The sequence below is a fragment of the Brienomyrus brachyistius genome, chromosome 6 (assembly GCF_023856365.1).
Source record: "Brienomyrus brachyistius isolate T26 chromosome 6, BBRACH_0.4, whole genome shotgun sequence".
Taxonomy (NCBI): domain Eukaryota; kingdom Metazoa; phylum Chordata; class Actinopteri; order Osteoglossiformes; family Mormyridae; genus Brienomyrus; species Brienomyrus brachyistius.
In genome coordinates, this window is record NC_064538.1 from 29,446,808 (window position 1) to 29,474,215 (window position 27,408).

General features: G+C 41.1%; 1 protein-coding gene across 2 annotated transcripts in view; it reads right to left on the bottom strand.

Annotated features, from left to right (window-relative positions):
• The window catches only part of cntn3a.1 (contactin 3a, tandem duplicate 1), a 153,617-nt gene extending 139,882 nt beyond the window's left edge, over positions 1 to 13,735 (bottom strand). For both annotated transcript variants that reach the window (XM_049016174.1, XM_049016173.1), the window contains exon 1: positions 13,219 to 13,735. The gene's annotated coding sequence lies outside the window, so the exon portion shown is untranslated. The remainder of the gene's footprint in view (positions 1 to 13,218) is intronic.
• Between the last annotated feature and the right edge of the window lie 13,673 nt (positions 13,736 to 27,408).

The window sequence follows — 27,408 nt, forward strand, 5'->3', positions numbered from 1 at the left end:
CACCAAACAAAATTAACAAAATAATAAAAAAGAACAGTGATACCAGTGGCCAATAAGGTAATTACGTGCATTTAAAATAAAAAATAATAATAATACAATAATAAATTATATCATAAACTCTCTTAAGGGACTTATGGGTCTCACGAGAATTGCCTAATAACTGTCTGAATAGAATGTGCTGAGCTGGCTAACTTGTTGGGAGCTGTGAGCCACAGGCACCGTACCGCTGGGCAGAAATGCAACGGGCCGCGGCATTCAAGGCAATATGGCTACAGACGGCCTACGAAAAGCAAATGTAAGTGAATTTAAAAAGCTTGTTGTGTGTTTTTGTATGATAATTTGTCAAATATTTTCAGATTTTTTAAATCTAAGACTTTGACCTGTGCAATGCATGAATTCCTTTTGATTTGAAAACCAGTTCAACTATTTCACTGAAAAGAACCATTGCAAAAGAACAATTCATTCATGAACTGGACATCACTATCATTCACTTGGATAGCTGTTATCGCCTGCAAGTAGCCTTTCTCACTAAGATCATATCGCATTGTAGTTTGCGTACTGTTTTTATCTCTTGTCTTTACTGTTGCGTACTGTCTTTACTGTTTTTATCAACATCACCCAAGTGTGTGTACAAACAGAGCAAGGCAGAAGCAGTCTCTGCAAAACAATCTCTCTGTGGCATTTAAGATGCTTTTTCCAGGAAATTTAGACCTAAATAAAACAACTGGGCATAGATATGCAACCTTAGTTCATTATATTGTGGCGCCAGGCAGACCGAGGCATTGTGATGGCGATGGCGAACAAACACGAGGAGGCACAGAACGAAGTTGCTCTTTTAACATTGTCCTGAAAAGAACCACACTTAAGCAATAATACAGCAACACAGAATGGCAGTGAAACACAGGGAGGTCACACAAAGTCACACACTAAAGACAGTAAGACACACACATGCGGGTAATTACACATTGACTAAAATACGTCAAGACCAAGGTTTTCTTTTCCAGTAATGTCACTATACACTTTGCTTTTGCTTTACAGCTGTTCCTAATAGTGTATGTTTGCAGTTTTAATAACAAATATTAAAAAATATTCAGTTTTCCCTGGTCTACTGAAATTGCACCGAACCATGAACCCAAAACCAAGGTTTATACCGAACCATGACTTTTGTGTACTGTTGCAACCCTAATGTCTGCCACAATGTTAAGACATATGACCAAACAATCAACAAACAGAGCATTGAAAGGAAAACTATACATGAACACATAACAGTCCCCAGCAAGAATTTTCTAAGGCTTTCAGCCAGCGCTGGAGAATGTACCCTCCTGACCCTAACCCTAGCCTCATGTCAGAGCGTTAGAAAAGCTTTAGAAAATGCAACAATATCACTAATTTAATGTCAGCAAGAGCAAGAATATTTCACATTAACAACAAATTGCTAATTTGCACGTTGGGTAAGTTATTGCTAGTTTACCAACCTTTATGGACTGCCAACCTTTATCCCACATGTATTAAATACTGATATCTGTTTTTCTTCATCCACATAAAAATTTGAGTACCCAAAGTCTATAGTTTTTGGTATGAATGTCGCCAAGGATACTCCCTGCTAGCTTTCTATGTTCACCAATAAATCACATGCTGCCCATTTTGTGAGCATGGTGTGGCTTATGTCATTCATGGGCACACACCATTTTTGAGGTTCCAATAAAAGCAGTCAGAAACACAACTGTGAAGGTAGTGACGAAAAATCAAGGTGTAAAGTAATATTAACTGCAGTGATACAATGTGCAAAGTCATTTACAGTAAGTCTAAGTCTTAAAATCCAAGTCTAAGTCAAGTGGAATCTTTGTCATAAACTGGAATGTAAATCTCCCGTCATAAAAAAAATGCAGACTTAAATCTGACTCGAGTCAAGTCATGTGACTCGAATAGCCCACCTCTGGGTGTAACAAAAGGATTTAAAAAACAACTGGAAGCCTGTTTTTGTTAGCACAGAGGGAAACTAATATGCCAAAAGGGGCATCAGCATGCTGGGAATTACGGGGGAACTTGGCTCCCCTGAAAAGGACACAAGCTCCCTTGAAAACCTATAATGTTTTTTGCAGTAGCCCTGTTATTGACCGCGCTGCCGTGCACTTATAGGTACTCGCGTGCATGTGACTTGTGAAGTTCTGGTGCACACCGGAAAAAAAGACTCCACTGAAAACCACGTGTCACTTAAACCCTGGACACCAGGTAATGGCAGGACTAGAGGGAAAAACCCATGCAAGCTCTTTTAATCACCTGAGTCACCCCCCACCCCCACCCCCCAAATACTGAATCAATGCCGGGATTATTTGGCCACACTGTATTTAACATCCAGATTTGATTTCCTCAAGATAGTGGAGATTTTCTCCATTTCCCTCAGCTACGAATTCCACCCTCCACATCCATGCAACCTCGCCTGCACCACCAGTTTCTCCAGCTAATGTGACAAATGCCAGGCGTGGTGTAACAGCAAGGGGTACAGTATTTCACAATCCATTCATGAGGAAACCCATTTCATTTACACACTATGGGCACGGAGGAGGGACACAGGGGAGGGGGGCAGAACAGATACAGGTGCCGCCCCTAACCAAAACTGTGGGACAGGTCCCTGATGCCCGTATAACACACGACAGGCGCAGATGGAACCGCTACCATGTCCAGCAGAATTTCAGAAATAAGAGTATTTTCTTCCACTCTGTCCTCTGCATATAGTATGACCTTCACGGCTGAAACATTCATTCTGATTAAATTCCATTATTAACTTAGACTATATTTTCATAACTGGATTCACATTTACAACCAGCAGAGGGGCAGATAGGAGTTTTTAAAAGTAAGACATGCAGAACAGAAATCCTTTTCTGTAACGTCATTATAAGCTGGTGTTTATGCTTCTTTGAGAGTGATCATGAAGCTGGAGCAAGATGAACAATATGATACAGCTGGACCATTTCTCACAAAGTACGGAGCTAAGCCGACTCACTGCGTCCTTCTCACAGTATGAAGCTGCTAAGTAACTCTGGTCAGAAAATAGCAAAAAACTGGATGTCCGGTATTAAATATTTCTCTGTTCTTTTATCAAAGATTTAAATGGGTAATGATGGCGTGAGGGGGCGGCCTGCTGGTGCAGTGGTTAGCACTGTTGCCTCACACCTCTGGGACCCGGGTTTGAGTCTCCACCTGTGTTACATGTGCGTGGAGTTTGCATGTTCTCTCCATGTCGTCGTGGGGTTTTCTCTGGATACTCCAGTTTCCCCCCACAGTCCAAAAACATGTTGAGGCTAATTGGAGTTGCTAAATTGCCCGTAGGTATGCATGTGCGCGTGAATGGGGTGTGACCTCCCATCCTGGGTTGTTCCCTGCCTCGTGCCCATTTCTTCTGGGATAGGCTCCAGACCCCCTGCGACCCAGTACGATAAGCGGTTTGGAAAATGGATGGATGGATGGATGATGGCATAAGATTTTTTAAAAAAAACACCATATTGGTGGATTTTTCCTCGTATAGCCTTTTCATTGTACTGCTTTAAATGCAGCATATTTTCAGTAAATTCAAAGATCAATAGTGAGAAAAAGGAAATAATAATCCCAAGACCAACAACATAACAGAGCCCTGTGAGGAAATACATTTGCAGTAAAATTATTTAAACACAATTCATAGTAGATGAGCGTTGAAAGAGAACTTTTACCAACATGGTCTTCAATTACAATCAGTTACACAAGTCAAATCTGCTGAAACTCTGCAGTTAACACCCTTTTTTGAGTATATCAGTTGAGATAAAAAATAAAAACTCCAAAACCACAATTTATGAAGAAATATTTTTCTGTTTGTTGTGTAGCTAACCCTTCCAAAACAATTGACAATCAAGTCACTGAAATCTCTGGATATTTTGATGCAAAAAATTAGGTCAAGTAACATTCAATGGTACAACAGCAGCCTCGCTGGACTAGAAACTGCAAAATCCAGATAAAATCTGGTCTTCAGCACTATGCTATGTGCTGCCCACAGAGCCTCTGCTTCCCTTTTAAGGATTTGAGCCTGTACAGTATTTGCATTTTATTTATTTAGCAGGTGTATTTATTCAAAGTGAAGTATAATTAATTAAGTAAGGCCAGGCACTCAAGCTCGCTAAAGCAATTAGGGGTTAAGGATCACTCTTCTGATCCTGGGATTTGAACGGCGGACTTTCCTATCACAGGCACGGCTCCCTAGCTCACTGAGCCACGCACCACCCAGCATTCATCTGATAATGATCACTGATCAATTTTCAACTCCTCATCACAGCTGCTTGGATATCCATCAAATGAAAGGAGCATCTGTATATCGTCCAAAACAGAGTCTCACTTAGAGGACAGCGAAGGATGTACTGTTTCCGGAAAACTGGGCTTTGCAATGAATCAGGGGTACTTGAATCATTTTCAAAAAACAAACATCATGCCAAGCACACAGTCATCTTAAATGCATTAAAGGAACAGCTGTCAAACATTTGCTTTTAATATCTGTTATAAGTGGCGTTACATTCTTAATGGAGGTCCCGATAAATGATTATTTAGGACCCAGCAAAGTAAATTTACAGGTTTATGTAAAAGCATTTCCATTTGAGCTTTACAAGCAACAAGGGCTCATTTTCCAATCTTTATATTGTAAATTAAAAGAGTATGCTTATAACCATTACACAAGAATCTTTATAGCCTTTATGTCTCCAGAGAAACATGAACTGCCAGTTCGACTTACCCGGTTTGAATTAAGACCAGTGAGGTCGTCCCATATGACTAGACCGGGTCTTTGCCACGGTAAGGAATACACATAGAAATCCCATTTAATTTTTTCATTCTCAGCACAACAAACATAAGCTGCACAACACACTCGTAATTTTGTAATAGACGGACATGGGTGCCAAAAGATGGGACTGGAGAGCAGGACAGCACAATGGGACAAGAAAAGATCAACTGATTGAATCTAAAATCTGGTCATGGACACCAAAACAATAATGTACAAGAGGTCAGATTTTTAAAAAATGAAGCCCAGTGTGGGGAAACACCCAGGTCAATAGTGCACAGTCTGCAAATTCCCAAATTTCTCCCCAATGCACCAAATCCAGGCAAACTACTAAAGCAGATAAGAGGCTGATGATCAATTCCCATCAACTATGTGCTGGAAAATATGACGCAAATCCAGCCTCTTACCAATGTTCTCACATTATTTTAAGTTTGTGTTTCCATAGCCATAAGCAGGTTGCGCTGTTAAAATTTGTGCTTCTACATATAACACAAGTTGTGGGAGCTTAAATATGCAATGCATTTTAATAAAGTAGACTAGAGGGTATATTATGGAGCACTGAGCACAGTGGATAATTCCAGGAGTTGCTTTTGAAAACACTTCTAGAAAGAAGGCATGATCCGGGTGACACTATTAGTATAAAGGGCTCAGAAGAATTAAAAACTACTCTCCCATTGCCAAGTGTGTTTCAATGTTTCTTGATGAGGAAAACCCATTTACCAACCTGATTCTAAAGTAAATTAACATTTCTGCAGATTCACTGATTTTCATGATTTTTTTAGCGGCCTCAATTGAAGAAAAAAAAAATCTATCTGTAGAAACAGATACCATAGCACCTGGAGAAAGTCGTGCAGTACACAATAAAATAGGGATGGCATGAGAAGTAAAACATGCTTTCCACATATCATCAGTAGTACACATGCTGCTATCTTCTGAACGGTTCAGCTGCTGAAATTTTTCCACCAGTCAGTGCTTCTCTACACCGCCTTCGCTAAAAGTCAGCTTCCATAATTTCAGTGCTGCATCATAGAAAAGCATAGCGAAGATCAAGGTAAACCATAGGCGTCGCCACCATTAAATCTGAGGGAGACGTGTCCCCCCCACATTCAAAATGCTTCTGACGGCCCTGAGGTAAAAGACCATTCCACAGATTTTGTTGACCAAAAAAATGGCTACACTACATGGGCTTTCATCGACAAATTTTGCATTGGTTGGTGTCAGTATGAGACAAGTACATGTGACATCGTTCAGTAGGTTTTTCTGACAGATTTACTCATTGGCAGCTGTGAAAGACTAAAGACTGCTAAACTGCCCTTTACATTTGCATGCACTACAGTATCAGATTTATCTTCACTGCAAATATTCTAAAATTAAATTTGCAAAAAACAACTTATGTCATTTTAGATATTAGATTATGTGGTGGTTTTAGGGTTTAGTACCTGTCAGTAGAATATTTTCCTATTAAAGTTTTATTTGCTCAGCAGGAAATTATTCAAAATATCTTAGACCAGCGATTCTCAATCAATGGGTGGGTCGCGGTAAGTTCTGAAAGGGTGGTGAGGCAGAGTTGGAAATGTAAGCATTTTAAAACTAGCAAGCCCCTATGCTGATCCACGATCAGATTTCCCAGCCCCAGTCCTAGAATCAACCTATATAAACAGGTCTTGGATCTGTAAATGCTTAGTGCAAAACTAGTGAACACACAAACAATCCAAGAAAAAGAAAAAGTAGCAATTTCACTCCTGCTTATATATACATTTGGTCATTTACACCATAATTTTATTATTTGTGGAAGAAACACAGCCCTGAAATGCCAAAAAACAAACAGACAGACAGACATACATGCAGATAGATAGATAGATAGATAGATAGATAGATAGATAGATAGATAGATAGATAGATAGATAATAAATGACTATCCATCCACTCCTCCATCCATTTTCCAATTGCTTACTCTGAGTAGGGTCATGAGAGATGCAAATACAAGTGACTATTATTATTATTATTATTATTGAGGATGTGCACAGCTAATTATAGCGTAATCTAACACTTTTCCACTTTATTGCATTTTTGAGATAACTGACCATGATATTTATTTCTCTCAAGACAATACCATTTCCTCAGTGATGCATCACATGCCTTTACTACAATGAATAAAGGCTGGTGACGCCATTGTGTTTACTGGACAATGTGCACTCCTTCAGAGCAAAAGCAGCTCTCCAGAAAGATTTTTGTTTCTTTGATGTTTCTCCTCCACTGCCTTCAATATCAATCAAACCTCCTGGCTGGTGAAAATGAAAAGTCTGATGCACATTCCAATTTGAGCCAGAGGAGGCCGAGTGGGGGGGGGGGGGGGGGGGGTCAGGGCTGTTGCTTACAGCTCCTTGGCCTTTTTAATCTGCTAAGAAAGAAAACATAATAAACTCCCCCATGAAACAAAAATAATAATTAAAAGTAAATGGGAGTGATCTGAACCTCAGACAGTTTCATGTCTTTCATCGTTACGCCATCTGCTGTGCTTCTGGCAAGGGAATACGTCTTTGTCCTTGATTTCCATCTGGCTGAAAGGTAACAACTACACCAACCAAGATATTTATCATGAACTGGAATGACTATGATGATTATTTGTTTACCGTGGCACCTCCCAATGTATAAATGTTTTTAAAAGTCTACATGAATAGAACAGTTCCCCTTGTACTACCTTGCGTGATAGGATTCACACTAAATCCATGAGCTGTTTCTCCCTGGTTTTGAATCATGTCTAACTCCAACCTGGTCCAGCACAAAAGAGAAAACATTACAGAGCCAAATGCAAATTTTACAGTCTCCATCTCCCATCTGACCTGGCAGGACCTAGAGATCCATCAATGGACGTTGGCGGGCTGTTTGAGATCCCACAGGTAGTTTTGTCCCTTTTGAAGAAACTGTTGCATGAAAGCAACCCATCTGTATATAAAACCAAGTGACGGGGTTGTGCTTGAGAGAGAGGCCAAGGCACACACTGCGCTTCTCTGTAAGCATTTCTGGGCTTTACAAACCCACTCTGAATCCAAGCTGCAGCACTGAGCGAAACACTGTGTACATAAAGAAGACTTTGTTTTTCAATCAAAAACCACAACTGTGGCTCAAAGGTTTCATTCACACAAAAAAGGACACTCGTAAAGAGGGAGAAAAAAGAAACAGTTATCTATTTTGTGTTTGACATGAATTCCACTATGAAAAATGCACAAATGCTGTTATTCCTAACCATTTAAGAGTCAAAGCATTTAAGGACAGTGTTGAGACTCCTGTATCCCTCCGGTCTCCAGATAGTATTTTCACTTTCAAATTCCAATTTGATACCAAGAAAAGTATTGAAATTCTATACAATTTTTGATACCCAACACAATTATATAAAGTAACTCAACAAAATTTTAATTTCAGTTGTAACTTTGTTTGCAATAAAAACTTTCCAGTCTTTTGTAAACTCATGTCGCTATATCTAAAAAATCCTGCGCATTGCCTTGTCAGTGAAAGATAATGGTGTTAAGTACAGAGCAAATATACGTTTAAGATATGTCTTTTGAAAGAAGTATGAAAGGTCAAAAGGGTCAAAACATTAGCATTTTTTGTGTCAACATGCTTAATATCACTTGCTAACATACACATTTTTTGTGTTTTAACGCATAATAACGTGATAACACATAGAAAATGGCACGGTAAACATTTTGAATATGTAACACGAAAAAAGCTAGCACATTTTGACCTTTTTGATACAGGAAGTCCTGCATCTTACTGATTGTAAGATACTGAACTTCCGGGAGGCTACACCAGCCCCCACGTATCACTAATTTACTAGTCAATCACTTTAGACTTTAGACTTATTTTTAGTTGGCTAGTTTGGAAAAGTGTGGTCATATCCAGTCTGTGAAATAATCAAAGAAAGGACTGACACTTTTCGCTTTTTTTGCTCTGTATTCTGCAGATGGACGGAATTGTTTAAGTGTGACCGGCACCAGAGCGAATGCAGAATCAAGCACTGTAACTCCACCACATTCTGTGAAATGGCTTCTCTGAAATCACTGAGTACTGAACATGTAAGCAGAAATATAGTCAGTGAGTACAGATCATGCAGCTGTGAAATATACCCAGCATAGGGAGCACGCTGGCTTACACAATGGTCTGAACACTCCCTTAGTGAAACATGGCTTGTACGTCTTCTTTGTCTTGGTGATGCATTGGTGAGTTTGGCAAGTATGTGCTACTTCACACTGCCCTAAAAGGGCACGTTCTTAACGTGGTAACATGTTGTTACATGTTAAGACATACAAACTGTGTGCATTAACACATTGATCTTGAGCATGCTAATGTGAAAAAAAACGAACACGTTTTGACCCTTGTGGCCTTCAACATCTTATGGAGCCAGAAAGAAAGTTTTTATGACTTGTCTATGTCTTTTTATGACGTCTTCTGAACGTCCAATATTGGGTCCTGCACCTGTCTTGCAGGTCCACAGATGTCCAAAAAATCTCCTAGCCAGATGTTCAAATATTTAACTGCATATCTAGGTCCAGAAGGGGTCATAGTCAAATGTTCAAATACCGAACCTCATTTGCATGTTCTGCAGATGTACAGAAATGGTTCTGGACTGACGGATGCAATCAACACATCTGGTGGACGCCTCATGTTTACTGGGTAGTAGACAATGTAATCTCACTGTAATCACATTCATAGACATTTGCGAGCAGTACACATTATTAAAAATATAATTACTTAGGGTACTTTATATTATTACAGTACAATGGAAATACATTACTTTTATATGGCTTTTTAAGTCTCAAAGCACAAACACGACTAACAATTGCATGACTGAAAGTTTGTATCCAAATGATCAACACTAATAAAGAGGACCACACAAGATCGTATGGGGCCAAATATGACCGGCAGGTAAAAACAATTGGAGACCATTGTTATAATGCAAGAATGCTTAACCAACTACAAAAAAAAATGTAATCAGTTAAAAAATGCACATCACACCTCTACTTCAACCACAACAGGCTCATACAAAGTAAAATTGCATTAATTCAGAAATAAGATACCTATAACATGAAAGTCTTTATATTGCATTGTGTGGTGTTTGCCCCATTTATCAGTATTCATTTGGCATGAAGCCAATGTATTTCCAGAAAACCGGAAGTGCAGGCTCTAGAATTGATAACATGAAATATCAGTATTGATGCTATGTTATATACAATACAATCGATAAGTTGGTTACTTTCAATACTCTTGACAACACTGCTTCCAACAATAAGACTAATAGTGCTAGATACATTGTACAGGTGTAGCTCAATGTATGTCAGCTCCAGCATAACGTCACAGCCCTTCTCAGCTTCTAAAAATAAGCTCTGTTGATCCCTGAGAGAAGCTGGAGGGAAAGCTGGTATCTTGATACACCGTGAACGGCTTGTTCTTCTGCTCGTGAGAAGGCTGGGTAAACTCCCTCACCCCTCCCTTAAACATGTTTTGAGAAATCGCAGAGAATTCCTAACTTTTTCAAAAACCAGAAGAGTGCGTTAAGAATAGACACACCGTAGGCAGTGAGACACTGTGCGTTAGTCTTTCGCATTTTCAGTTCTTCACAATTTTTTTTTAGCATGCGTATATATGTGTGTGTGTGTGTGTGTGTGTGTGTGTGTGCATGTGTCTGCATGTATCTGTGTCTCCCAGGCATGAGGGTGGGGGTGGGGGGGGCTGGGGGGGTCACCTCCAGAAGCTCCTGTCTTCAACTCATTTTTCCCCAGACCATGGCGTGTTTTCAGGAATACCCAATCCGCAAGGACACAAATGCTACTTAGTGACACCAGGTTCAAACAAGTTACATGGATTAAAGGATTATCTGGATCTGCTCAGCAGCAGCAATCTCACCACACCGCCCACACTCTCTTGGAAAGTACATCTACATCTACCTGTCGAGTCCCGGAAATTGAAGGAAATTGTCATCATATTGGGAGTAATTACATGGCTTTTGTTTTATGTGTCCCTTGGGTGCCCTGGTTCGTATCTAAATGGTGCACATCAGCAAGCATGTCTATGTATAGCTGCTGCACTTTGTTCACTTCCCGACATGTTTTGATTGGGTTTTTTAGTTACACCACTCTTCAGCTCCAAAGGCTTCGCACCTACGGGGTTTTGCTGTACGCGCACTAGGACGCGAGCCCCTCCCCACGTGCCTGTCTATGTCTACAGAACAGATTTGACTGAGCGAGTCAAACTGTAGCTTCAGCTAAACGCCAGCCCAAATGGTACCAAAACAAGACCTACAGCATAGACAGACCAAACAGGTTAAGTCATCACCGACTACAAACGTGGTCACAATAACAAGCAGCGACAGTAAGACATCTGATCCATGGCCAGGTAGGAAGCGGATCGGGGGCCCACTTGCTACTCATCAGCCTGACATAGATAGAGCTCCTGTGGAAAGGCCCCAGACTGGGTACTGAGCTGACAGCAGATGAGGGAGGCAGCGTGAGGGGACTGAGCCAGGGGCTCATCAGTGGAGAAGAAAACCCAATGCTGAAGAAATAAGACACTATGGCAGTGTGGCACATGTAGTGTGCCCTCAGCGTGGCACAAACCCACAATCCCCGTGGATTTCTGCCAAAGAGCCAGAAAAAAACAGGAAAAAGAGCACACACTGAAATAAAAACACTGTAAGCTCTTCTGCTTTGTGTGTTTGGTATGACTTTATAGTAAGACTACCCTATTAAAGGGTTTATGAATGGTTTATAATTAAGCTGTTAATTAGGCGGTAAGAGTTTGCAAAACATTGCTAGACGATTATGAACAAGTTATACCAGTTTTTCTTTTCATTATTATTAATGAGTTACTACCATTTACAAGTGGTAAGGGAGCCTTAATGTAAAGTGTTGCTGGTATTTTGATTACAGACTTTGCGTTGTCATCCATATTCAATATCGGTATGTCGTATTTGTACACTGTATCCCAGTGAAGTATTTTCAGGCTTAAATACAATTAAAATGGTGTTTCATATGTACTAAAACAACATTCAGCAGAGATATTCGTAAAGACCTGATTTTAAGAAATAGCTATGATAACCGCAACATATAAATGAAATATACATATCTAGTTACATTACCTTAAATGTGAATTACTTTATTATTTTATGCTAAATTATTATAGCTTCAGCTTGAAACATTGTACATAAGAAACATTTTATCTAGCTGCTAACAATAGCTAGTTGAATTATATTAGATATACAGTCATAATTTGTCTTGGAACACATTTAAGACATAGTTTGAAACATTGCAATACAGATTAAGCGACGATATTGTTAGATTACAGCAGTACTTCGTAGTTACCGTTCCTTATAACTTTCATACGACCTGACTACAAACCTCAACGATTTTGATTTGTTTTTTTACCCTTTTAACAGCACAGAGGTACTTCTACCGAGTGTTCTGAGCGTAGAGGACACATTACACTTTGATAGAATTTTGAGTAATTATGGGTCATTGTGCATCATTGCAATCACAAGCTGGAGTTGATTCCTTGTGCCTCCACAGGCAGTGCGTGTCGTTTCGGCCATTCGATGGGGTGACAGCGCCGAAAGGGACAGCTGTTCAGACCTGGATCATTCGAGCCGATGGTCGTTTGTACATGATGAACGACTCGTACGTGATGAGCCACTGCATGCGAGAGGCTTCAACACATGACGGCCTTAATAAATTGGTATGCAGACAAAGTATTACGATGCGCAAAAATCACCGGGAAGAACAATTCATATTTAAGTGCTCAGATTAAGGTAATTTATGACATTTTCCACTTTAAAGTATTTGAAATGCTGGGGGTTGATGCTTTATTCTAGACACTAAAATAGTTACGACTCACAGTTTGAAACTAACCACGAAGATGTTAAGCAAAGACAATTGCAGGAAATTTAAGCTTGATAGAGCTGCAGACTTGACCGTGATTTGTATCGGACGCAAGAAAATGGCAACACATATCACAGTAAGAGAGACAGATTTGTCTGTGCGGCGGATCCACTGCTTTTAACCGATTTAAAATGATTGCGAGTTGGCTCATTACTTAAGACCGATCATCTTTCATGCTGAGCAGCCAATATCTCCTGCAACATGTAGAGAAGCTAAACTGCGATGTTTTAGTCTACATATAATCTCACAGTACTTTAAAAACACAGTTTAATGTAATCATCTTTGCACCAGCCAGTGATCAAATAGGTACTATTTTATTTCTAATTAGTAAAAAGAAATAGATATTTTCTAATATTTCAATAAATGTATTGCATGACAATGCGCAGCAATAAGTAAAACACTTTTGCAATACACGTAGGAAGTTGACAGATCAACAATCCAACAGCAGGAAAACCGTAAATAAAAATAATTAAACAAAAATCGTCTTACCTGAGGCGTAGTTTGTTTTCCAGGCTATACCCCTGTATTCAAGTTCTTAGTCCTTTTCTAGTATCCCTTCTAGTGTGTTTCAGTACAATGTTTTCACTCCACTTTCTTCAGGTAGCAACAACGTATAGCAAGAATAACAGGGCAGATAGTGACTTAAGAGAAAGAGAAACGCGTGTCCGTAAGCGACAGCTTGAATATGTCAGTGAGCGCGGCGGCTGGGAGGAAGCGCCGGAAAATACAGAAGCAATCCGGGGGACAGCAGCCTCACTAAAGAAGTCTCTAGCGAGGAAGCGTCAGATTTTTCCAAAATAATAATAATAAATATGTATAGAAAATTAAAAAAAAAAAACTGAGGTAACCTCTTTTCTCGACTGGAGCAATTACATGTCGCCTAACGCGAAACGTGAGCAAGCGCTTCTGGTGCTGCTAAACCGGCTGTGGATTATAAAGTATTCATTCTGCTTCAAGTGGGATATAGGCTACTACAAACTGGCGAAGGGGAGCAATGTCTTCACTTACTGGAACCCCCCCCCTCCCCACACACACACACACACACACACACACACACACACACATACACACATACACACACCTCCACGCCCCCTCCTTCTCCTCCGCATCGCACATCCATCCACGGCATATCACACTCTCATTCTGTAATTCTCGGGAACGCCACGAAACACCCGAAAGCATTTTTAACCACGCTTTTTTTCTGATGGTTAAGTATTAAGTAAGCTATATATCTATAATTTTCAATAAGTATTTAAACTAATCGTTGATGCTCTGATTTGGGACTTAAGTAAAACAAAAATACGGTGTGCATATGTGATATCTTAAATTAAAAGTAACAAAAAAAAAAAAAAAAACGTAATGCCTGTATAGAGAAGAAATCTTCCCACAGCACATGCCACTTTCTCTTGTCTTGTACTCTTGTCCTGTGTAGGTGGCCCGCAGTTTCAGCCCAGCACTCTGACCTGTCCTAGTAGGGAACATCTCAGTGGTGCTAAATGGAGTGTAATCATTGGCACTGTACCCATTTGGCAAGCTCTTCAGTGACAAAGGCTGTGCAAATTTTACCGGTGTCACTAGAAAGTCATAGGTGTAGCTCGCTAGAGACCAGGGGTGGAAGGAAAGCCGCCACCATCAAAGAGCAATAGCGGGTCAGCACACAGTAGCCAGAACCTTCTCACATGGTCAGTACTGCATATTCTAAATGAAAGACGACTGTGTGCTAACCCTTCGGCTGTGTGTTAAATATATGCATGAAGATCCAGCATCAGTAACAGCAGTCAGACCCTCGGAAGCACACACCTGGGAGGCCCTACAGAACACTGCACTGCAGCGATTCGCCTTCTTTGGATTATTCATCCTCATCTCCAGCTTTGCTCAGTGCTGCTGCGTGCGTCTGAGGGATCTTGAGTCATTTTTCAAACTCACTGAAAGAAACAGGTAACCCAAAATAGAACATTAAAAACCTGGATGTTGATATTGCTACACGGCTTAGGATTTTGGGAATTAGAGTAAAATTCACCATGTGTGAATGGTCAATATTATTGCAGTTTTTAAAGTCAGAGGGGTCCGGGTCAGTCTCAGAGAATTCCCAAAATTCTTTTTAAATATGTCTGGTGACAATATTAGATTGAGTTGATACCAGGACACCAAGTAGCTCACTGGTTAATACAGTCTCAGGCTGCCACTGTCTTTCTTCTAAGTGCACAAAATGGAAAAATAAGCCGTTTAATTAAAATGTCTTGCTGTTTATATGTTTATAGTAAAATGTATTAATTCGAAGCACTTTATTGTGTTTGTGTAATCCAACGAAATTACTTTCATGACAACCCAAGGTAAATTACTAAGAACAAAATAAGCTAAGAATAAATAAATAAATATAAATAAAATAACTGTACTAAATATGTCAAGGTATTTGCAAAGATTTCATACACAAATCAAATAAATCTCTTTTATTCTGACACTGTACTCATCACACTTCTGTTAATCTTCTATTATTATGCATACAGCACAACATATTTAAGGCGCTTTGAGTCATGTTGCGTGTTTTTATCCCTTTTTTCGTAAACTATACTGTATGTCAAGTCTCTTTTGAGAACAACCTCTTCATTGACTAGTTTTTAAAATTTACAGTACCAGAAAGATTATTGGGTCATAACTACCTCATATGCATTCAGAACATTATGTGGTACACCTTGCTAAAAATTATTTATATTTCTGTAATGGAAAGACAAAGTTAATTGATAAGATGGAGCGAAAAGCAATAAGTTTCCATGAGTCTGGTTTGCCTGGAGAAGCCCGTCCTGGAGGACTTAGCCGAGAAACCCCGTCTTGGAGAGCGTACACCTACTAGCAAACTATCTCCACTTACTCTAACTGAGCCACATATATGTATTGGGTCACCAAGCCTACCAACATGAGAACATAAGGCCTAGCATCAGGGGAGCATAGTAGGGGGTAACAGCAGCTATTGGGGAGGGGAGGTTGGGGTCTCCCTTGGTATGTTTTGCAGTGGGCCATGTCCAGCACAGTCATTCTGTAGTAGACATTTTGGATGTCCGACTTTGGGGAACAGTTCGGGCCCTTCTGTTCCAGCCTGACTGTACCCCAGTAGACAAAGTAAGGTCCATAAAGACACAGTTGGGTGAGTTTGGTGTGGAAGAACTTGACTGGCTCACACAGAGCTCTGATTTCTACCCCATCAATCGCCTTTGGGATGATCTAGAATGGAAAATGCGAGCTGGGCCTTCAGGTCCAACGTCAGTACCTGACCTCACAAATGTTCTTCTGGATGAATGGGCAAAAATTCCCACAGACACGCTCCATCAACTTGTAGAAAGCCTTCCCAGGAAGAGTGGCAGCTGTTATAGCTGCAAAGGTGGTGGGGGGGGGGGGGGGACCATATCCATATAGACGCCTGTGGATTTAGAAAAGGATGTTATAAAAGTTCCTGTATGTGTTATGGCCAGGTGTCCCAATCCATAATATAATATACAGTCCATGTGCGTCTTAGAAAACTGTGCTCATATTCTCTGATTGACATTACTAAGACCCAGTTAAAATGGGGAAACATTCAGTGGCCGATCCAGTTTTGGGGGGAGCAGGGGGGGTGCCACCATGCCAGACCCAGTGCTCACAGCAGGGGCGTGGATTTGGGTATGGATGGTAGGAATCTGTCCCTACAAATATTGTAGGAGAACCGTGTGTGTTTTGCAGGGCAGTGGGTTTGAGGTTGCTTTGGTCCAATGCTGAAACCAAAGATACGCCCTTGGCTCACAGGTAGAAAGATGTTAATGTGAATCAGTGTTAATCAGGAATGTAATTTCTTGCAGCCACCTTTCCTGCAGTTAATAATCATTTAAAAATAGAATGTTACGGAAGCTAAATAGCTGGATGCCACTTGATTTGTATGTGTTGTAAACCTTTGATGATTCATGATCAATGCATTAAAAAATCCACTTTTCTTCAATTACATATTATGCATTACTATGATGTCAAGTTTTAGCTACTGATTCTCATAGGAAAACATCATCAAAAGACCGGCTGCGTGCATAAGATGCATAAGATTAGCAACCCAGTAAAAATAATATTTGTCAAATATCAAAAAAGCAGCAATATTTCTGTTTCCACGATAGTCCCAAACCAGTGCAAAATTTCATTGCAAATACCGTCCATATATTCATCTTCTACAACCACTTATTCATCTAGGATACATTTTTTATTTTTATTGCTGTGAGAGATCTCTAATTGTGGTTTACATGTGCTACATCAGTCATGGCATGGCAAATGTGACTGAATTGCATGTGTAGTGTAGATATACTTCAACAATTTTTCAGATAAAAGACAAAAGTGTGGCCTTTTTGACAGGCATTTCATAGCAGGGAGAATGAAGCTGTTCACACTCAAAGCAGGCAAAGTAAACATCTCAGAACTTAGAAGCTATGTATTCTGTTTGTGAAAAAAAAGAAAAGAAAAAAAACTGAACATTGTCATTTCATCTCAGTTATGTAAAACTTTATTTCAGCCTCCTACGCTTATTTGGATACTTTCTTGGATTCTTTTTCTTATCATATTTTGATTTTTGATCTCTATTAATCAGATAGCCTAACACATAATCACAGAATGAGTAAAGAACAGACAGGTGATTCTCTTATACTCTGTTCCATAATATTACCCATCTATCCAGCCTTCAAATGGTTTATTCTGGTACGGCTTGCCTGGATGCCCTCCCAGCTAGCACAGAGCATGACGCTGGGCTACACCTTAACTGAGATGGCGCTATACGCAGGCTCACAATCATACACCATGAGCAATTTAGGGAAGGCAGGTAGACCAGCAGCATGACTTTGGACTGTGGGAGGAAACTGGAGCATCCAGAAGAAACCTGAGCAACAGAGGGAAGAAGGTGGAAACTCCACACTTCCAGACCCAGAGAGGAGAGGCAACACTGAGGCACTGTACCAGCCTATCATCATGTTAGATATTATCATATTTTGACACAACATTATACAATATTTTGACATAATTGCCTCAGTCAAATAATACCTTCCAGGCACCTTAAATACACTCTTTTGCCGTTGTTTGTCATTAATTAAATCCAGTTCTTCGGCCATCGGCATAACAGGATTTGCCTATAAAAACCGTCATACAAGGACATTTCCTGTACTACATTACAGTGTGAACCCAATGGCAATTGATGGCAGGATGGGAAATAGGCAAAGTTAATTAATAAATTACTACAACAAAGACTTCATACGCAAAGCCATTTTTCTTGATTGTCAAAAACATTCTTGATTCTTTGATTGTCAAAAAAAAATGTACAAATCACAGCATTATTAGCTCATCAACATTCAGTAATAACACAGACATAGATCGGGTTTGAAAATGATACAGAATTTTTGTAATGCAAAAGGAGGAAGCATTTAGAGGTATTCTGAGTCTGTCCTGCATTAGGTGACGTCTTTAATCCACACGGATAATGAACTTCAGGACCCGGTCACATGATATGACTGGTGGACCATCCTGATATTTAAGATACCCTGAGGTTAGAAAACAATTTGGAAATGTTGAGACTCTGTTGTGCGTCCCCCCCTTCTGAACTACCATCAGCATTTGCATGCAGTGCAGACAGGCAAATCAGTCAATGGGACAGAAGCCCGGAAAACAATGCCGGACTAATATTACCGTCTAACTTTGAAATGGATTACGTTGGATGCTTGTTTCATTGGCTGTGATGTAGAAAGCAATTCAGACATAAAGGGTAGGATAACCTGTAAGTTCTCTGCTACACATATAGAAACAACCAAGTGCATGCTGGAACACCAGACTGCTAAATTATCTGAAAAGACTGTAAGGAAAATGCCTCATTACCACAACCCCAGTCCCATATACTATGTTTTCAGGGTCCCTTTTTCTGGAAGAATAGGTTGTGTGGTAATGTGAAAAGTGGATCATGTTGGGCTGTAATGGCAAAGTTTGGACTGCTTTTCACCATCTTACCCAAACTCACCCTTGCTACAGCACTGCTAACCCAAGCCTCTCATTACCGGGACATCTGAGAATTATTTTTTCGCATTGCAGCCTAAAATACCAGGCTTTCTTTTTTTCCTGCCTGCCTCTCAAAAGGTACATCTTATGAATGTATAAAACTTTAATGCATTAGAGGCACCAGCACTCCTGATTTTGCCCAGCACAGGTAATGTATTTTGTGATGGATTTCAGGCCCAAGCTGCCGGTATAAAGTTAAATATGTGAATGGACAAGTCTGCAATTCATTCAGCCCTGCCTCCTCCTCCCACAACTCTAATTGGAGTGAGATTTAAGAAATGCTACTCTTTTTGAGACAGTCAACTGGAAAATGAATGAGCAAATTAATTACAATCCCAATGGGGCCGGAATAGAGCCATACGGGGAAGGGAGAGTAGCTCAATGAATGCTTGGTATTGCTTTAAAGGTTTTCTTGGGACAATATTTGTGATATACATTGCAAAAAGACATGTATAATCTAAGTATTTGTTTGATACGTGAACTTAAAAAGGTTCAAATGGGGGAAAGCTTGTATCCTGTTTTAAAATGGCCTATAAGTGATTTGTGTTTTGTTTTTTATAGGTTACATATGTTTGAGCATCTATAAATAAATCTTTAACCCCCCACCCTCACCTGGGTCACTCTGACCAGCTGTACAAGTGATTTATATCTAGTTATAATAAGCTTTTTATTGCAACGGTGTTCTAGAGGTATTCACCTTCAAGCTTTTACGGCTAAAAGCCAAAAATGTGAATCCTAGGCATAGCAAACAGTAACGTAGAAGAAGTGTAGCCATTAAGGATGAGAGCATGTGTTGGTTGCCAAGTAACTGTTCGTCAAGTCTCATGAGAGGCCTTGTTATTGAACCTCAGAGCAAGAAGCATAACCTGGACTGGCTTATTAAAAATATCCAGATGTGTGAATGAGTAAATGTTAAGCGAAGTAGGTCTGTAAGTGAGCATTTGATTTTAAGGCACAGCATGCCTGAATTAAAATGTCAAGGTATGTCTATACCTAAGCCCATCTCTTTGCGAAAACGAGAACTTTGCACCGTCCAGCATGTTTCCTTGCAATCAGAGAGGCATGCTCATGTGATCCAGTGTAGAAAATCAGCTGGCAAAATAGTTTCTTCTGAAGTAGTAAGATGTGGGTCCTGCCCACTTTCACTCAGCGCCTGCTAATGATTGGCTTGCCAACAGATTTAACCTCCAGACAGTCTGTCTTCTCGCTAAGGATAGCGGAGCCTTCGGACCATGAAATGGAGCGTGTCCTACAAAGAGGGGCCCATCTTCCAGGCCTGGCCAGGAGAAATCCATTATGCCGATTTCACATTTCAGGCCCATAATTGCACATATCTCACATATAAACATAATCACATTACCATTAATTTCCGCATTTATGCACAAGCTGTTCCCATGTTTTCTCATTAGTCAAAGGGTATTTATTTCATTAGTCGGAATGGATCACAAGGGCGCTAAAACTTTATTTGCTTACATAATAATGAAACGCACATCTGCCCCCCGAAACATTGCCTCCTATATGGTATTTCACAGTAGGGGCCTAAGAACCAACCTAGGGGGGAACGTTTAACAGACACAGCTTCTTCTCCCCACTGCGCACATCCCGGCTCGACACCTGCTAAGATGACGACCTCGACACAGGCCTGAGAATGCTCCTCCGAATGAGACGGCCGCTCGTGCATGCCAATGAAGGGTTCTGTCACGGCCTGGCTCACTCACCAAGGTCCTGGTGGACAAGGTGCTAATTAAAGCCATGTTCCACTGCAGGGACAGCGGGTGGGCAGGCGGTGTCAGGGCGGCAGGCACGGCCGCCTTTATTTAGTCACTGTCACTGCGTGGCTCAGGCGGCCTGCTCTGACAGACTGGTCAAGCTGCCACAGGCCTTCGAGCCATAATAAGACGGGCCTCATTGGCCTGCTTGGAAAAACATGACCGCCCAGGGAAGGCCAATAATCAGCGTCGATTTCCACCATCGTATTTTAAACGTCCGACTTTGTGGCGCTAAGTGCCGCACTTATAAACAAATAGTCCTTCTGTCAGAGCGGAGAACGTGGCACGCGAGCGGATTGCAGCGTTGCGTTTTATCGTCCGAATGCCTTGAGCGTATCGCCTGTGGCCGCTCCACACCACATGTCAGAATCCGTGCTGTCCATGTGCGACAATTATACCTCTGTATAATAAACATTAAATTTGTGGTGTTTTATGTGCGGCTTTCACCCGCGATGGTGGCTATAAAGACACATCGATTATGCAGAAACCTCTATGAATTACACGAGCACCTAACAGCCGTGCACATTACAAGGGGGCAGGGAGGCTCTAGTGAAATCTGCAGTCCCCATTATCACATAATGCCTTTCTTGTAGAGGAAAGGGTTCCCCGAAGTGACTAGCATAGCTTAAAGACTGACACTTTACACAGCTGCATACTCAGTCAAGTAGCTTAATCTGGGTATGCCGTTTATGGCCATCCATGGATTTTAACTGGTAAAGCTTCTAGTCACAAGTCATTTGGTCGCAATTTATCATTTCTAATACTCGGAGCAGCCACCCTATCCCACATTCCTCATCCACCCCACACATTCTGTGCACACTCACATGCTTGAGAGTATTGACTAGTAGAAAGAGTATACTTTTAATACACTGGGTTATAAATAGCTGATTATTACACTGCGCGCTAATTGGCGCCAGATAGAACAGATAGCACCGACTATCTGGCTATTTAGCCCAGACTACATGAAACTTAGAGACGCCCGACTTATCCCTGAGAGGTGCATATTCAGCGCTCAGAAAGACCTCGTCGGCATAAGCTTACATCCCCCTGCTGAATAATGAGGCTGGTTTGGCTCTTTCGTTAAGAATTGTGTGGTGTCGACTGGTTCTCAGCTCCCCCTGGGAATGGGATGGCTGCTTCTACCTGATGTTCTGCACTGGGCTTCCACAGCTGCAGCTTCTCGACAAACCTACCATCTGCTGCCCTTATAAAACAGAGATGAACCTGATTTCCATCTCAGACGAGATCTCAGATGAGGAGGGACTGACTGCACGGAACTGCACAGTCATGGCTTTCATATGATGCAGCTAAAAAAAGTATTTGAAATTCCCAGTCGTGTGCCTTCAGTGTCCTGGGCGGAATTCTGATGGAGGTCACAGTCATACAATGGGGTTTTTCTTTAAGTCTGCTTCAGATGTCGTTACCTCCATTTCTCATCTAATAATAACCTGGGCTGTTCTTAAAAGAATATTAATAATAATGATTCTCATGGATTAGACACATATTTTTATATAATTTCACATTGTATTCACAGCCACGTGAATCAAAGCAGACATCTTTTAACCCACACTAATCAGTTCTTGCCGGAACACTAATTAAGCTCGCAGGAGACATTGGCGAGCCTGACTGGCTGGACACTTGGAGGATCCGGAGGAACGTCTGTGCTGTAAACACAGGAGGCACTGATGAGGGCATATCGTGCACCAGAGCGGCAAATGGCTACGCTCCTCATACGGTCCATGACGTTATTGTGTTAGCAGGTGTGGGGGCGCAGGGGCCATGCACTTCACGCTGCGGCTCTTGAGTGTGTGCCTGGTCTTACAGCAAGCTAGCATACAAGACTGTGCAAGAGTCTTAACCAGTCAAAGCAAAAATCTCAAGCTATTTGTGAATGAATGTTGCATTTATATAATGCTTTTTCAAGAATCTCAAAGTGCTTTACAGAACCAATTAGGCCAGATTTGAATTTTAGCCAGGACATGAGGGTACCACCTCCACTCTGTCAAAAGATGCTCACAGATCTTTTATGAGCACAAAGGGTTAGGACCTCCATTTTACATTAATACAAAGGACAGTGTCATATTTACAGCACAGTATTACCCTGTCACTGGGATCCACACCGACCACAGGCTGGGCTGCATTGATCAAAATGCAATTTTTACGTTGGACATGCTATTCAGAAACGTTTTGCCACAGACACATTAATCCAAGTATGGAAAAATTGATATTTATATAAATATAAAATAATGCATATGTACAATTACTCGTTTGTATGCTGAAACAGCTGTGGCCTTATTTCCATGCATGCTTGTAATCTGTCAAAAATTCAATTGTCTTCATTAAGCAAAATTTAAAAAGTAAATGGAAGTAGAGATTCATGCCACTTATTTCCTGAGAGCCCCCAGAACTACTTCCTGGTGAAGGTGAAGAGGTTCCTTGGCACGGCGAATTTTTCCAGATGCTTGGGGGGGGGGGCATGCCACACCTGGTTGGCCTGGCCTTGCCCATCCTCCTCTAACCAGCAGTGACAGTTATTCCAGCCTTATTCTGTCACTGCTTAGCAACATGGCAACACCCAGCCCTGGCTCCCTACCCCTCCAAGCCCAAGTGTCTCCTCTGAGACCCTGATGCTCACAGACGGGCCAAACTGTTCTTGGTGTCCAGCCAAGGCATCGAGCCAAAGGTGCTCTCACAATTAACCACAGCTCCTTGATGGAACAACTGTCGCCTTACAAACCAAGTCTGGAACCACAGTTCACAGAATGCCGTCCTTCCTGTCGCATATGAAGACGGCTAACCAACATCTGTATTTGGTGACAATGGAAGATGATGACAGGCACAGTGTTTTATTAGATAATCTTAGACTCTTTGGGAAAACCAGAAAGAGTAACAGAGTGCTAACAATTCAATGGTTCAATTATTATTTTTTTAGTTTAAAAACATTATTCTAGAGGTTTTACTTTTTTTAGGTTAAAATACTAAGATTTCATACATTATTTTAAAGCCCTCATATCTGGTGTCTATGTATATATGCTTGTTGGTAAAGTTTATGAAATTATACAAAGCCACCCCCCCCCCCTTCATGAACTGCCTGCACCAATGATAATACGGCTCCCTTAGTCAAGGTGTGCATTCTGCTGGTGGTAATCCTGTATGCCGGGGTATTAACATAACATGCTTCTTACCCCTTGGCCTTGAACACAGTGTACAAAAGTGAGGTCAACAGCCTTTGAACCAACATACTCCTGGCAAAGCAAAATGTAACGGCCTGTCACGTATGATGTGGTGGAGAAATACAGGTTCATTTGTTCTCCAGTGTCTTCATGGTACCCTAATGCGTCTCACTCTTCCCCAGTCCCGTAATTAAAAGGCGATGCCGGCTGGACCGTAAATAAATTTGATTTTAAAAATGCAACCTGCTGAGATCCTGCTCCTCACAGACTCCGTGCCACACGTCCGGCAACTCGCTTATAACCATCTTATAAATACTGCAGCAGGAGGCAGTAAAGCGGAGAGGCCTTGAAGAAGGTTATTTATCTCTGACTGGAAGAAATCACCTCATTTTATGGGCAGTGTCTCAATGCAGGAAATTACTTTTTTAAAAAGTCATTAGAAAGTTGCTTGCTTCGAAGACACAGACGTCTACAGAAATCCACCCCGCCTTCCCCAACCTAAGGAACATCACCCGCTCCCCCTAATGTGCTGAGACCTGCCATCAGTGTCACTGGCATGTATCCAGAGGACTACAGATGCAGAGTCAAAGGTGGGGTACTCCATAGTAAGTCAACAGAGAATTGGGCGCTCGAGGTGGCAAACCCACGGGGGGGCTGGCATTGCTGTTGCCTGTCAGGTTTTATAAGCTCCAGGATGCTCTGGAAGGCCAGCTAATTGATCCTTGCTGTGTGACCTTTGGAAGCATGTCTAGAGGGGAAAACATGTCAGAGAAGCCAGAGAAACGTCTTCAGTGTAAAGGTGAGCAGGGCTCGTACTGTGCATAGTCACACAGCCAAGAAGTTCACCAATGCATGTTGATATCTGCAGTCACCAAATGTGGCTCCTTGGGAGCTTCCTGGGTGTTACCTCATTCCACATGGGTAATTAGAGAGGAGGAACATCTCACAAACAAAGAGACTGAAATGTGATCTGCTCATACTGTAGGAGGCAAGGGCGACTCCTTCAAGCACTGGTAGGAGGCACCATAGTGGTTATATCAATTGCTTTATAGTGAAGGAGTTGCTGTACACTCTGAGCAAGACATTTCAGGAGTTTTTTTTCAAGAGTCTGAAAAAGTTGTGCGTTTTACTATGTGAGTAACTTTTTAAACTGCATGAGAGTTTTCTTTCTATAACTCTATAACCACCACTTGCCTGTTAAAACCTCTAGCTTGGGTTTGGAGAAATACATCCTCTTGACGTTTCAAGCAAGGCCACGGAGGCAATGAAAAAGGAAAAGAGAAGCTCTGACACAGACATATGCCTGAACTGTAGATCATGAATATTAAAATGAACATTCTGTGAGAATCACGAAGGATGTGTCTTGGTGTCATGCAGGAAAACTGTCAGCCCCACAACACCACAGAACCTTGTGATAAGAAAGTTCACCTTTAATTCACATATAAAGAGCAATATAATTATAAAATTAGAGCTGACCTTCAAATTAATGCCAGAAGTTTCCCCATTATTTTCTTTGTTCTTTAAAGTACTTCTCATTAAATGTTCATGAAAGCCATGTTATCTCTCTTGCTCTAAAAGCATTTTCTTTGTCTGTTCTTAATAAACACACTTCTGCAGAGGAAACAGCAGACGATAGAGATACCCTCCTGCTATCTGATCAGTTCTCAGTAATACCTAATGGACCACAGATAATCCAGCTAGTTTCTTTCAGCAAAGGCATTAAGGACGGTCCTATGGAATCTAATTTCGAGCACCGGCTGCAGTACTGTGGCTGGACAGCCAGTGTTAGTCATTACTGACGGGAATAGTAATTCAAATGGCAAAGTTTGCCTGTCTAGCTCCTATGTCATAACAACAATAATGCAGTACTTGGTGTTACTGCCATTATTTCTGCATGCTTTGCCATGAAATTGTCATGTGGTCCAACTAATTTTCTATTTTTTGATATGTTGGTAAGAAATGTCATGTCATTAATTCAAGCAGGCAGTGAGTCATTAGCGACTGTCAGAACATGCAGACTAGTCACTTTATCTCTCCTTCTTTTTAGGGAATGGTGCTCCTATAGGAGATAACAATCGTATCTAAATTGGAAGCACAGTAATGTCTGGAATTACTTGCCAATTTTCAAAATATCAAACAGAGGACTATGGGAATACAACTCTACTGAATAATATCAATCCACCATTATTTATGTCTGTGTAGTAATAGTAATGGCCTGGGATTGTACTGGTGGGGGAGGACTAGGGCAATTCTCCTCCCAGGGCCCTAGACAATGACTATGCTAAACACACAGCACTGAGCAGCTTTTTTTTTGTCTATTCTGCCAGATCACCTGCAACATAATCCCCATTCTGACATTCCCTGGCACCTGTGCGTAAATCTCTTTCCCTTCCACATCTCATTCTGCCCCTGCAGAAAAATTGGCATTCTTTCAAAGAGGTTTTATGTGATCTTCAGAGAAATAGCAGCCCATGCCCAACACCGAAACCCTTCAATGGGGAGGGTGACATGCAATAATGACGCCTGTGTTTCCTCATAACGTCCTGTATAATGAAAACTGGGGTTCAATGACTTCTTCCCAAAGTCCCAAGTCAGACAACCAGGGCCCAAACACTTCCTTACAGTGTCCAGTGTAATGACCTGTAGCCACCAATCCAACCGAATCTCCTACTCCTCACACGTGCTTCTTCTGAGAACCAAGAAGCCGTGTTATTCAACTAATGCAAGAGTCAATATTCAGTGATAATTATTTTGTCCCAGCAAGCCAATTTACCTGGAGTTGCTAAAAAACTGCACCATACGGACGATTTAAAATGTGGAAACACTAATTCTAAACATAACTGTCAAAATTCATTAAAATGTTTCCAGTTCAGTGCCAACACTATTTCATTATTATTTTCTCCTTACATTGTGGTCAGTTGAGCCTCTATAATATGATTATAATCTCCTGTCTTTTTGTTAGAATACAAATATCTTCAAATATCTCCCCACGCCCGCAATCTGGAAAAACTGTGTAAAATGTTTTGGTCCCCATGAGAAGCAAAGTGAGCAATGCAAGATCATTGTGAGATATCATGTGAAACGACGCCATAAACACACGCGGCATCTGCCAAACCAGCACTGCACATGTATTTAATACTTCATGAGTTATACTTTTTGTGTAATGTTTGCTGACCTTCACGTGTCATCTGCGGCTTTTGCAAAACTCCCAGAAATTTCCCATTTAATTTGTTATGCTGACTCCATGATGTATCGAAACCGCGACGGGGAAAGTCGTGATGCAGAAGGGTCCGCCGTGTAGTTTGAGGAACAGGTCGTTTTCTGAAGCAACAGGCCATTGAATAGTGGGACAAATCAGAAATCAGGTTCCAGCTCTATTTTGTAGCTGAGTCCTGGCAGCCTGATCGACAGCTTCATCATAAGGACATCAGTAACATGTGAGTCTCATCTTTGGGCGACTCCCTCAGGAAAGCTGTCTGAGGCTGAAGCTCCCTGTTGCGGAGGAGATGTTCAAAGAAGCTCCACTGTTATGTGCTGCACACATGCACTATTGCCTTATAATCTCAGTGATAGTAGAGGTATCTTTTACACAAAGGCCATACAGGTATGTAGGTTTCATATGGTAAAAAGCAGACAGTCTGTAAAAAAGAGAAAAAAGACTAGTAAAATATACTGTAATTAATGGCCTAGAG